At 49.4% G+C, this 8,901-nt stretch overlaps 1 pseudogene; it reads left to right on the top strand.

The window, feature by feature from the left end:
- The first annotated feature begins 306 nt into the window (after nt 1–306).
- On the top strand, nt 307–6,549 carry LOC134390924 (small G protein signaling modulator 2-like; annotated as a pseudogene).
- Nucleotides 6,550–8,901: the final 2,352 nt, after the last annotated feature.

The raw sequence follows: 8,901 nt of genomic DNA, 5'->3' as shown, positions 1-8,901 counted from the left end.
TCTGAGCTCCATGAGATGTCAAAGGGCAGGAGTTACATCATTGCAGCCAAATGCCGCATCCTGTGGCCACGGCCCCTTACGACACAGTTGTCACCTGGGCCCGGGTCAGAGAGGACCGAGGTCACCGGCCTCTGGCTTCTAGTCAGCAGTGCCACAGGTGAACGGCGACTCAGGGAACGGAGAGGTGGTGGAAGGCAGGATGGGGAGGCACGTGTCGGTTTTCAGTTTCAGCATCCGCAGTGCCAGGCTCTGGACAGGCGGTGAGCAACCTCGTGGTCCTCCAGCCCACGCTGCGGGCCAGCGGGAATGGGGACACGGAATCAGCAGGCGCAGGGCCGGGCACCGCACAGGGGAGAGCAAGAGGACGGGGCTGTGAACGACAAGGAACTTAGCCTAGGGGACTTCCCTGGAACGTGAGGGTTGACACGAGGCCTGAGGGAGGCACAGGGAGCGATGCCCAACCCCCAAACCCTCAGTCCTGCAAAGCGGCCCCAGTTCCCCACCACTGAGGTTCGGCCAGGCTCCTGACAGTGACCGTGATACCAACATTCGTGCACTGGCCACGTGGGATGCTGTCCTGGATATCGAGGAGCAAAGCAACGTCTCCTATTGGTGTCACCGCCACAGAGACTGTCCCTCTCTCCCTAAGTAGGCTCCTTGTGTTCCCAAACTGATGAAACTCCAGGCATTGGCGACACCCTCGAGTGACCTAAATCAGACTCTGCCTCACTGGGAATGTGGCACAGGGTGGCAGAGAACGACCACAGAGAGGCACCTGGCAGGGGCAGTGGCCGCACCTTCAGCCTGCACACGTGGCCGTGGGATCCTGCTTTCTCCTCTGTCCCGTGCACGGACACTCAGCCGCGCGTCCCACCGGCAGGAGTGTTTCCGTCCACTTTCTAGAGCTCTGCTCCACAGCAGCGTGCGAGACTCCACATCGTTCCCCGCGAGTCGGGCCTCAGACTCCCACCCTCGTGTGACCCCTTCTCGCAGTGACGCTGGCCTTGGGCCAATGGGCCATTAGCAAGGACGAGGCAAGCAGCGGTCCGATGAGATTGCCCAGTGCGGCCTGTCCTCCTGGAGCCCAGCCACCATGCTGCAGGGGACTTGCTGCCGTCCTGGTGTGAGGGACAGGAAGGACTAAGGCCCCAGCCCGTGATCGGCACCAGGACCTCAGAGCTGAGACAAGCGTCTGTGGCCCCCCAGCCCACAGGACACGAGAGAGAACACACTGGGATGGCCTGAGACTTAAACGTAGCAGACTGGTCATCTCACAGCAGCATTTGTCAGGCAGGTGTGGCCCTCAGAGCTGAGACAAGCGTCTGCGGCCCTGCAGCCCACAGGACACGAGAGAGAACACACTGGGATGGCCTGAGCCTTAGACGTAGCAGACGGGTCATCTCACAGCGGCATTTGTCAGGCAGGTGTGGCCCTCAGGCCTTGATTCCCAGCAAGAAAAACCAACGCTGCAGCTCCAAGTATGGACCCTTTGCATTCACGGACATTCGTCCCATTCTCAGGATGGTCTTCCTGGCTTTGGTTTCCTTTGAGGATAGAGTTTTTACTTTTGTTTTTGTTTTTCAATTGAGTCATAGGAGAATTTCAAGGACTCAGGCCATCCCCTTGAAAAGTTGTACATGACTGTCTGTACATGATTGCAGGTTTTTTTGTTGTTGTTATTATTGTTGTTTTGTTTGTTTCGTGACCGGTATTCAGCCAGTGAGTGCACCGGCCATTCCTATATAGGATCCGAACCCGCGGCGGGAGCGTCGCCGCACCCCCAGCACCGCACTCTCCCAAGTGCCCCACGGGCTCGGCCCACAGGTTTTTTTTTTTAAAATACTATATATTTAAACACTATAAAATAGTATGTGTGTATACATGTATACGTATATATTTGTGTGGGTGCGTGTGTTTATTTCTATAGCACCATCTCTCCTCCCCTACAGACACAGACAGTGAGACAGAGAGGAACAGGGAAGGAAGAGGTGGCCCAGAGGAAGCAATGCAGTCTCTGAAGTGTCCCAGCTGGGGATGAAGGGACAGACCTGCAGGCAGGAAAATCTTCCCCTTTGTCTTCCAGGAGGCTCCCGACAGTCTTCAGCTCAGCATTTGGAGACAACGCTTTTGAAGGCCATGGAGGTGCCAGATACCTTCTTAATCTGAACTGCAGTGGGCAGCCACCCGCACCCCTCTGTCCCCACTGCAGGAGGCCCTCTCGGCCTCGCAGGGCCGTGCACAGCAGCGTGGGCTCCGGCTCACTCCACAGCAGAGTTCCTGTCCTGCACCCGCCCGTCTCCTGCTCCGTGGGGCTCAGGACCGTCCGCCACACCCCAAGTGCAGGGAGCACGGTTTGCTCCCACACTATTCTGCTCGGCTCACTGCCTCGCCGCCACCACCTGAGGCTGCACGTCTCCACTCTGCTTTCAGCTCCACGCCGGTCTTTCTGGCTAACTGGAACACGGGTGTCAGCAAAAGAAGGTGAAGGACCTTCCTGTGGCCCCTGCCGGCCCTGGCTGTTGCCAGAGAGAGAGGCTGGGCCACACCCGGGGGCAGATTCTGCTGGTCCTGCAGCTGCCCAAGCCACCCAGTGTGCAGGAAGTTTCCTTTGGAGACACACCCTGGGGAAGTTTCTTGCCTCCCGGGCCCCCCACTGCTGCTGGTGTGTGGATGGAGGGGAGGCCACCGGGCCAGACTGGGGAGCTGTGCTTGAGGGTGTGGGGAAGGGGTGCAGCTGGCGGTGGGATCAGGTGAAATGAAGGGGGGCTTCAGGAGGATGGTGTAGCCTCCAGCTCGGATCTCTTGTAGCTCTGGAGCAGACCGGTGGCCGACACTTCACCATATTTCTGGCCCTGTGATGAGTCCTGGATCCTTTCCCATGTATGACCCACGGACACCACCAGTTCAGTCTGCCCAGGTCCTTGTGGTCAGGGAGTGGCTCCATGCAGGGCCTTAGTTCCCCTTACGGTCCAGGTTCCTCTACGGATTGATTCTTCATGATTTCCTCTAAAGGGCCTCTCTTGATGGTGCTGGGATTTCTCGAGCAGTTTTTCACACTCCATGGACATACAAAGACTATTGTCAGGGATAAATACAAAGGAGCGTGATTGCTGGATGATATGGTAAGAGCATGTTTCGTTTTGTAAAAACTGTCAGACCATCCTGCGAGGTGGCTGTACCATTTTGCAACCCCACCAGCAATGAATGAGTGTTCCTGTTGCTCCAGCTTTGGTGCTGTCAGTGCTGTGGATTTCAGCCATTCTGAGAACTGTGTAGTGGTGCCTTCCTGCTGTTTTAAATTGTAATTCCCTGGTGACATGTGATGTGGGGCATCTTTTTCTGTGATTACTTGCCATTTGTATATCTTCTTTGGTTGAGGTATCTTTTCAGATCAGTTGTCCATTTTTCAATCGGGTTGTGCATTTTTGTTAAGTTTTAAGAGTTCTTTGTATATTTTGCATAACAGTTCTTTATCAGATATGTCTTTTGCAAATAGTCTCTCTCCCTGTCTGTGTCTTATATTCTCATTCTGTCAGTGTCTTTTGCAGAGCCGAAGTTTTAAATTTTAATGAAGTCCAGCTTAGCAGTTCTTTCTTTCTTGGATCGTGGCTTTGGTATTGTATCTAAAAAGTCATTGCCAAACCCAAGGTCTTCTGGATTTTCTTCTACATCACCTTCTAGGAGGCTCATAGTTTTATGTTTTACATTTAGGTATATGGTCAATTTTGAGGTTTTGAGGAAAGGTGTGAGTTCTGTGTCTTAATTCATTTTTGTGTTTGGATGTCCAGTTATTCCAGCATGATTCACTGAAAAGACTATCTTTTCTCCAACATGTTACCTTTGATTTTTTTGTCAAAGATCATTTGACCATATTGATATGGATCTATTTCTGGGCTTTCTATTCAGTTCTATGGATCCTTTTGTCTGTTCTTATGCCCATTCCACACTGCCTTGATTACCACAGTTTTACAGTAGGCCTTGACATTGGGTAGTATCAGTCCTCCAACTTAGTTTTTCTCCTTCAATATTGATGTAGCTATTCTATGCCTTTTCGCCTCTCCATATAAACTTTAGAATCAGTTTGTCGATATCTACAAAACAATTTAGTGAGATTTTGATTGGGATTGTATTGAATCTGTAAGTCAAGTTGGGAAGAATTTGACAATACTAACTCTTCACATCCATGAACACATAATGTGTCTTCATTTATTTCATTTCTTTTTTATTTCTTTCATCAGAGTTTTGTATTTTCCTCATATAGATCTTGTACCTGTTTTATTAGATTTATATCTAAATATTTCATTTTAGGGGATGCTAATATGAATGGTATTGTGTTTTCACTATCAAATTCTATTTGTTCATTGCTGGCATGTAGAAAGGTGATTGAGTTTTGTATATTAACCTTGTATCCTGCAACCTTGCTATCATTGATTTTAAGTTCCAGATTTTTGTGGTCAGTTGTTTTGAATTTTCTACATAGACAATCAGGTCATCTGTGAACAAAGACAGGTTTTATTTGTTCCTTCCCAACTATATACCTTTTATTTCCTGTTCTTGTCTTATTGCATTAGCTAGACCACCCAGTACAATGTTGAAGAGTGGTGAGAGAGGACATCTTTGCCTTTTTTCTAATCTTAGTAGGAAAGCTTCTAGCTTCTCTTTCTCAACATTAAATATGATATTAACTGTGGGGTTTTTGTAGATGTTCTTTATCAAGTCGAGGAAGTTCCCCTCTATTCCTACTTTGCTGAGAGTTTTTTTTTTTTTTATCATGAAAGGGTGTTGAATTTTGTCAAATGCTTTTTCTGTATCTATTGGTATATCACATGAATTTTCTTCTTTAGCTTGCTGATGCGATGAACTACATTAATTGATTTTTGAATGTTGAACCAGCCTTGCATACCTGGGATAAATCCCACTAGCTCATGTTTTATAATTCTTTCTATACACTATTAGATTCAATTTGTTAATATTTAGTTGAGGATTTTTGCGCCTATGTTTTTAAGAGATATTTGTTTGTGGTTTCCTTTCTTGTAATGTCTTTATGTATTTTTGGTTTTAAGGTAATGCTAGTCTGATAGAATGAATAAAGGAAGTATTCCCTCTGCTTCTATCTTCTGGAAGAGATTCTAGAGGATTGGTATCATTTCTTCCTTAAGTGTTTGGTAGGATTCACCAGTGAATCCACCCAAACCTGGTACTTTGTTTGGAAATATTATAATTTATTCAATTTCTTTAATAGATATAGGCCTATTCAGATTGCCTATTGCATATATTTTTCAGGCTTTTTAAAATGATGTTTTCAACAGAATTAATCAATACATTTTTATGACAATGAACTAAATAAAAAGAATTGTGAAAGAATTTTCCCATTTGGGGTCCATTTACTGTTTGCAGGTGTTCCAGTCTGTATGCCAAGTGGCCATGTCTGCTAATAGAAATGGGGAAACCACCACACTCAGCACATTCTCCTTGGGTAGCAGTGTCGACAGCCTCATGCAGTATTTCATCCACTGAGATTCCACCATCAGCAATGATGTGTTTATCTCTGTGGATGATCTGGAGCTCCCACGGCCTCAGGGTCCTGAAGATTACAGACCAAAGCCCAAGCAGGAACTAAGAGTGGGGACTCTGGGCACCACCGTGGTGGAGCAGCAGTAGTCAGCAGTGTTCAACCTCCCAGACTCCGAGCTGCCATCCTCTCACAGCTACTTCTTGACCTCAGGCATCCATTTGAGCCTAGATGAGGGGCAGAGTGTGGGCTTTGAAGAGGAGGACGGCGGTAGGGAGGAAGGCTCTGGTGTGCTGGCCTCTGGAGCCCACACTTTCTTGAAGCCCTAAGATCCTAGCCAGGAGAAGGCTTAGTGGGCCAGCGAGCTGGAGGCAGGAGAGGAGCTTGTGGCTGTGTGGGCTGCTGCCTGTGCTATAGAATTGCTGGACACTGTGGCCTTAAATCTGCACCATGTAGACAAGGACATGCAAAGACGTGACTGCAGCTGCTGGTATTTCATGCCTCCCAACCTCATGAGGCTGAGACATTGTGTGTTGCTACACGTGGGAGCACCTGGCTGTGGGCTATGTGCAGGGCATGTGTGTGATCAGCTGCCTAAAGCTGCGTCAGCCACCTCATGAAGAGGATGAGCCCAAACTTCCCCAAGAGGGGCACCATGGACACCCGATGTCAACTTGTTCTCCCGTATCCAGATCCTGGACTCAGCTGCTCGAACGCAGGCATCAGGATAGAGAGTGCACCTGCTTCTGCTTCTGCTACTGCTGGTTCCTGCTGGATTTTTAGAGAGCTGCTGTATGAGGATTTGTTTGCTGTGCGGGAGGTTATCTGGGTGGCTAGGCACATCTCATCAGAGCACTTGGTCCTGTTTATCACCTGGCCCTGTAGGAAGCCTACAGAGGGATTATCTGAGACAACATGAGATTCACCAACATCTTCAACTTCTTCAACAAATGGGATAAGAATCACAATGCCCCGGAGATCCTGTGGATTGCCTGGGACCTTGTCCACAGGTGAAGATGCTCACAGAGAACAAGTGAGTGCTGCGGCCAGAGGCACCAGGCCCCCGGGCACCAGCAGGGAGAGGCGCTGGGCATCACAGCCCTGACAGCTCCACATCCTCACTGACCCTGCCTGCCCAGCTGTGTTCCTAACAAAGTGATTGTGAGCCTGGGATCCAACTCTGGGCAGTGCTGACCTGCAGGGCAAGTGAAGAGGATCGGGGCAGGGATGGGAGGGGTCAGCCTCAGGGAGCAGCTGCCTTACAGGACACCTACTGTGCTCCCCTCTCCAACAACTGGGAGTAGCTCCACTGCCACTTGCAGCCTCAGCCTGGGCTGTTCCCCATTGCCTCTCTCGAGTCAACCTGGGGCCTTGGAGGGTCAGCAGGGACTATAGTGGCTTGGGCTCTACCTAGCGAGGGTTACACAGGGCCGGGGCTCTGTGCTGTATCTCTTCTGAGAGTCCCTTTGAAGGCCGAGTGCATGTGTGTGTGCCACCGCCAGCTGGGGCAGCCAGAACAGCTGCCAGTTTGGGTGTATGTCCTGGGTGCAGGATACCTTAGCCACCTTCCAGGCCCTCCCCTGAGATTCCAAGGCAAAGATGGGCCCTGGGTGGAGCAGCCCACCTCAGCAGCACTGCCACCGCCTTTGGCCACCTGAGGTGACCCCACACACTCCTCACCCTGCACAGTGTCCCCCCGTGTATCTGTACAGTCTCACTCTTGTTACCTCGCCCTTGCTTTATGCACAGATACATCCCTGAAAACTGTGGATAGGTGACACTCTTGCCAGCTACACGATCTGGAATGATGTGAGGACACTTGTTCTCAAGAGGAGTCCCAGGGCAATCCTGTAGGGATGCCATCCTCCTCTTGGGGACAGGCCTGGGAGCTTCAGGACAGCCCATTGCCTATCCCAGGCACCTGCCATGTCCCTGGGGCTGAGGAGGCGAGGTTGCCTGAGTTTCCCCATCTGTCCCTGATGAGAAGCAAGGCCAGCTTGGCCTGCCACATGCTTCTCAGAATGTTGAGAGGCCTAGGGACCTGGAACCCCCATGGGAGGAGCTGTGGTCACCGCACCAGGAATGGCGCAGCTCCTGACCCCAGGCCTAGGCATGCTGCTCTGTTATGCCTGCCTCCCCCTCCACCCCAGCACATGCAGGCCAGGCCTTGCCCTGGGACCCAGAGGCCACGCCTGGGCTGGGCTTGTTCAGCAGTCACCAGGGTCTGGTGACTTGCTGCATTTGAGACACACAGGAAAGGACCCAACAGCCCTCTGTGCCCAGCACAGCCTTCCCAGCCCAACCCTCCCCAGGGTGCAAGACAGCCTGTGGGACGGCCAGCCCACCGCACTGCCCACTCCTGTCCATGAGTCCTTGGCCTCCACCAAACGTAGGTGGCCATCATGTGCCTGCCTTAGTGACTCAGTGGTTTGGTGAGGAGCAGAGTGTGTGTGTATTTTGGTTCAGAAACTATCCTCTTCAGTATAACAGGCCAATAAACACAGCACTTGGTAACAACAGAAGAAATGGAGAAACCTATTTCTTCTGGTTGGATACATGGATATTGAAGAAAAATAGCTTCCAGTCACTCTTACATGCAAACCTGCATCTATTTTGGTTTTACAAAATGGTTTAGCATCAGCTCCTAAAATAGAGCTCCATGCCAGTTAGAAAGAGGCACCTCCAGTCACAGCTTCCAGGGAACCCAGGAACCTCCTTCAAAGCTCATGGTCTACTGACTGATAGATCATTTAATTTCATAGTTGACAACTGAAGTCCTTTGTCATTTCTCTGACATCTTAAATACCTTTCCAATTGGCTATCAATTTCTTTTTCTTTTTCTTTTCTTTCTTTTTTTTTTTTTTTTTTGTTGTTGTTGGCATTTCATTTCTTATGGTGCATTGTGCTGGAGATCATTGTGGCAAAGCCCCCAAAACATAAGGTGTCATCATTTACCATAACAGTGCCATCAGAAGAACTGTGTCACCCCCTCCAGAATTATTACTGTTACAAAAAATAACATTCATTAATTTTTAAAAAAATTTATTTATTGAATCAAAATTGATTATACATATTTCGGGGTTCAACATTGAGATAGATATGTTGATCAAATCAATATTACTAGTATATACTGTTACAAATCGTAATTATTCTTTATACCCCTTGTTCAATCTCTCCCCATCCCCCTCTTCCTCCCCCCTCCCCCCTCTAATTACCCTAGATTTCTTCTCTCCTTCTGAAAGAGTAATGGTTACTCTGTTGATTTGTTGCCTAGATGATCTGTCCAATGCTGAGAGGTGTGATCAGGTCCCCCAATATTATCATAGAGCAGATGCTTCTTCTGTCACTCTGAAATGGGCTTCGTAGAGAGAGACATCCTATTATTTTCT

This window comes from Cynocephalus volans, chromosome 11 (genome assembly GCF_027409185.1).
Source record: "Cynocephalus volans isolate mCynVol1 chromosome 11, mCynVol1.pri, whole genome shotgun sequence".
Lineage (NCBI taxonomy): Eukaryota > Metazoa > Chordata > Mammalia > Dermoptera > Cynocephalidae > Cynocephalus > Cynocephalus volans.
The sequence above is the reverse complement of the archived record's forward strand: the minus strand, read 5'-3'. Positions and strand labels throughout refer to the sequence as shown.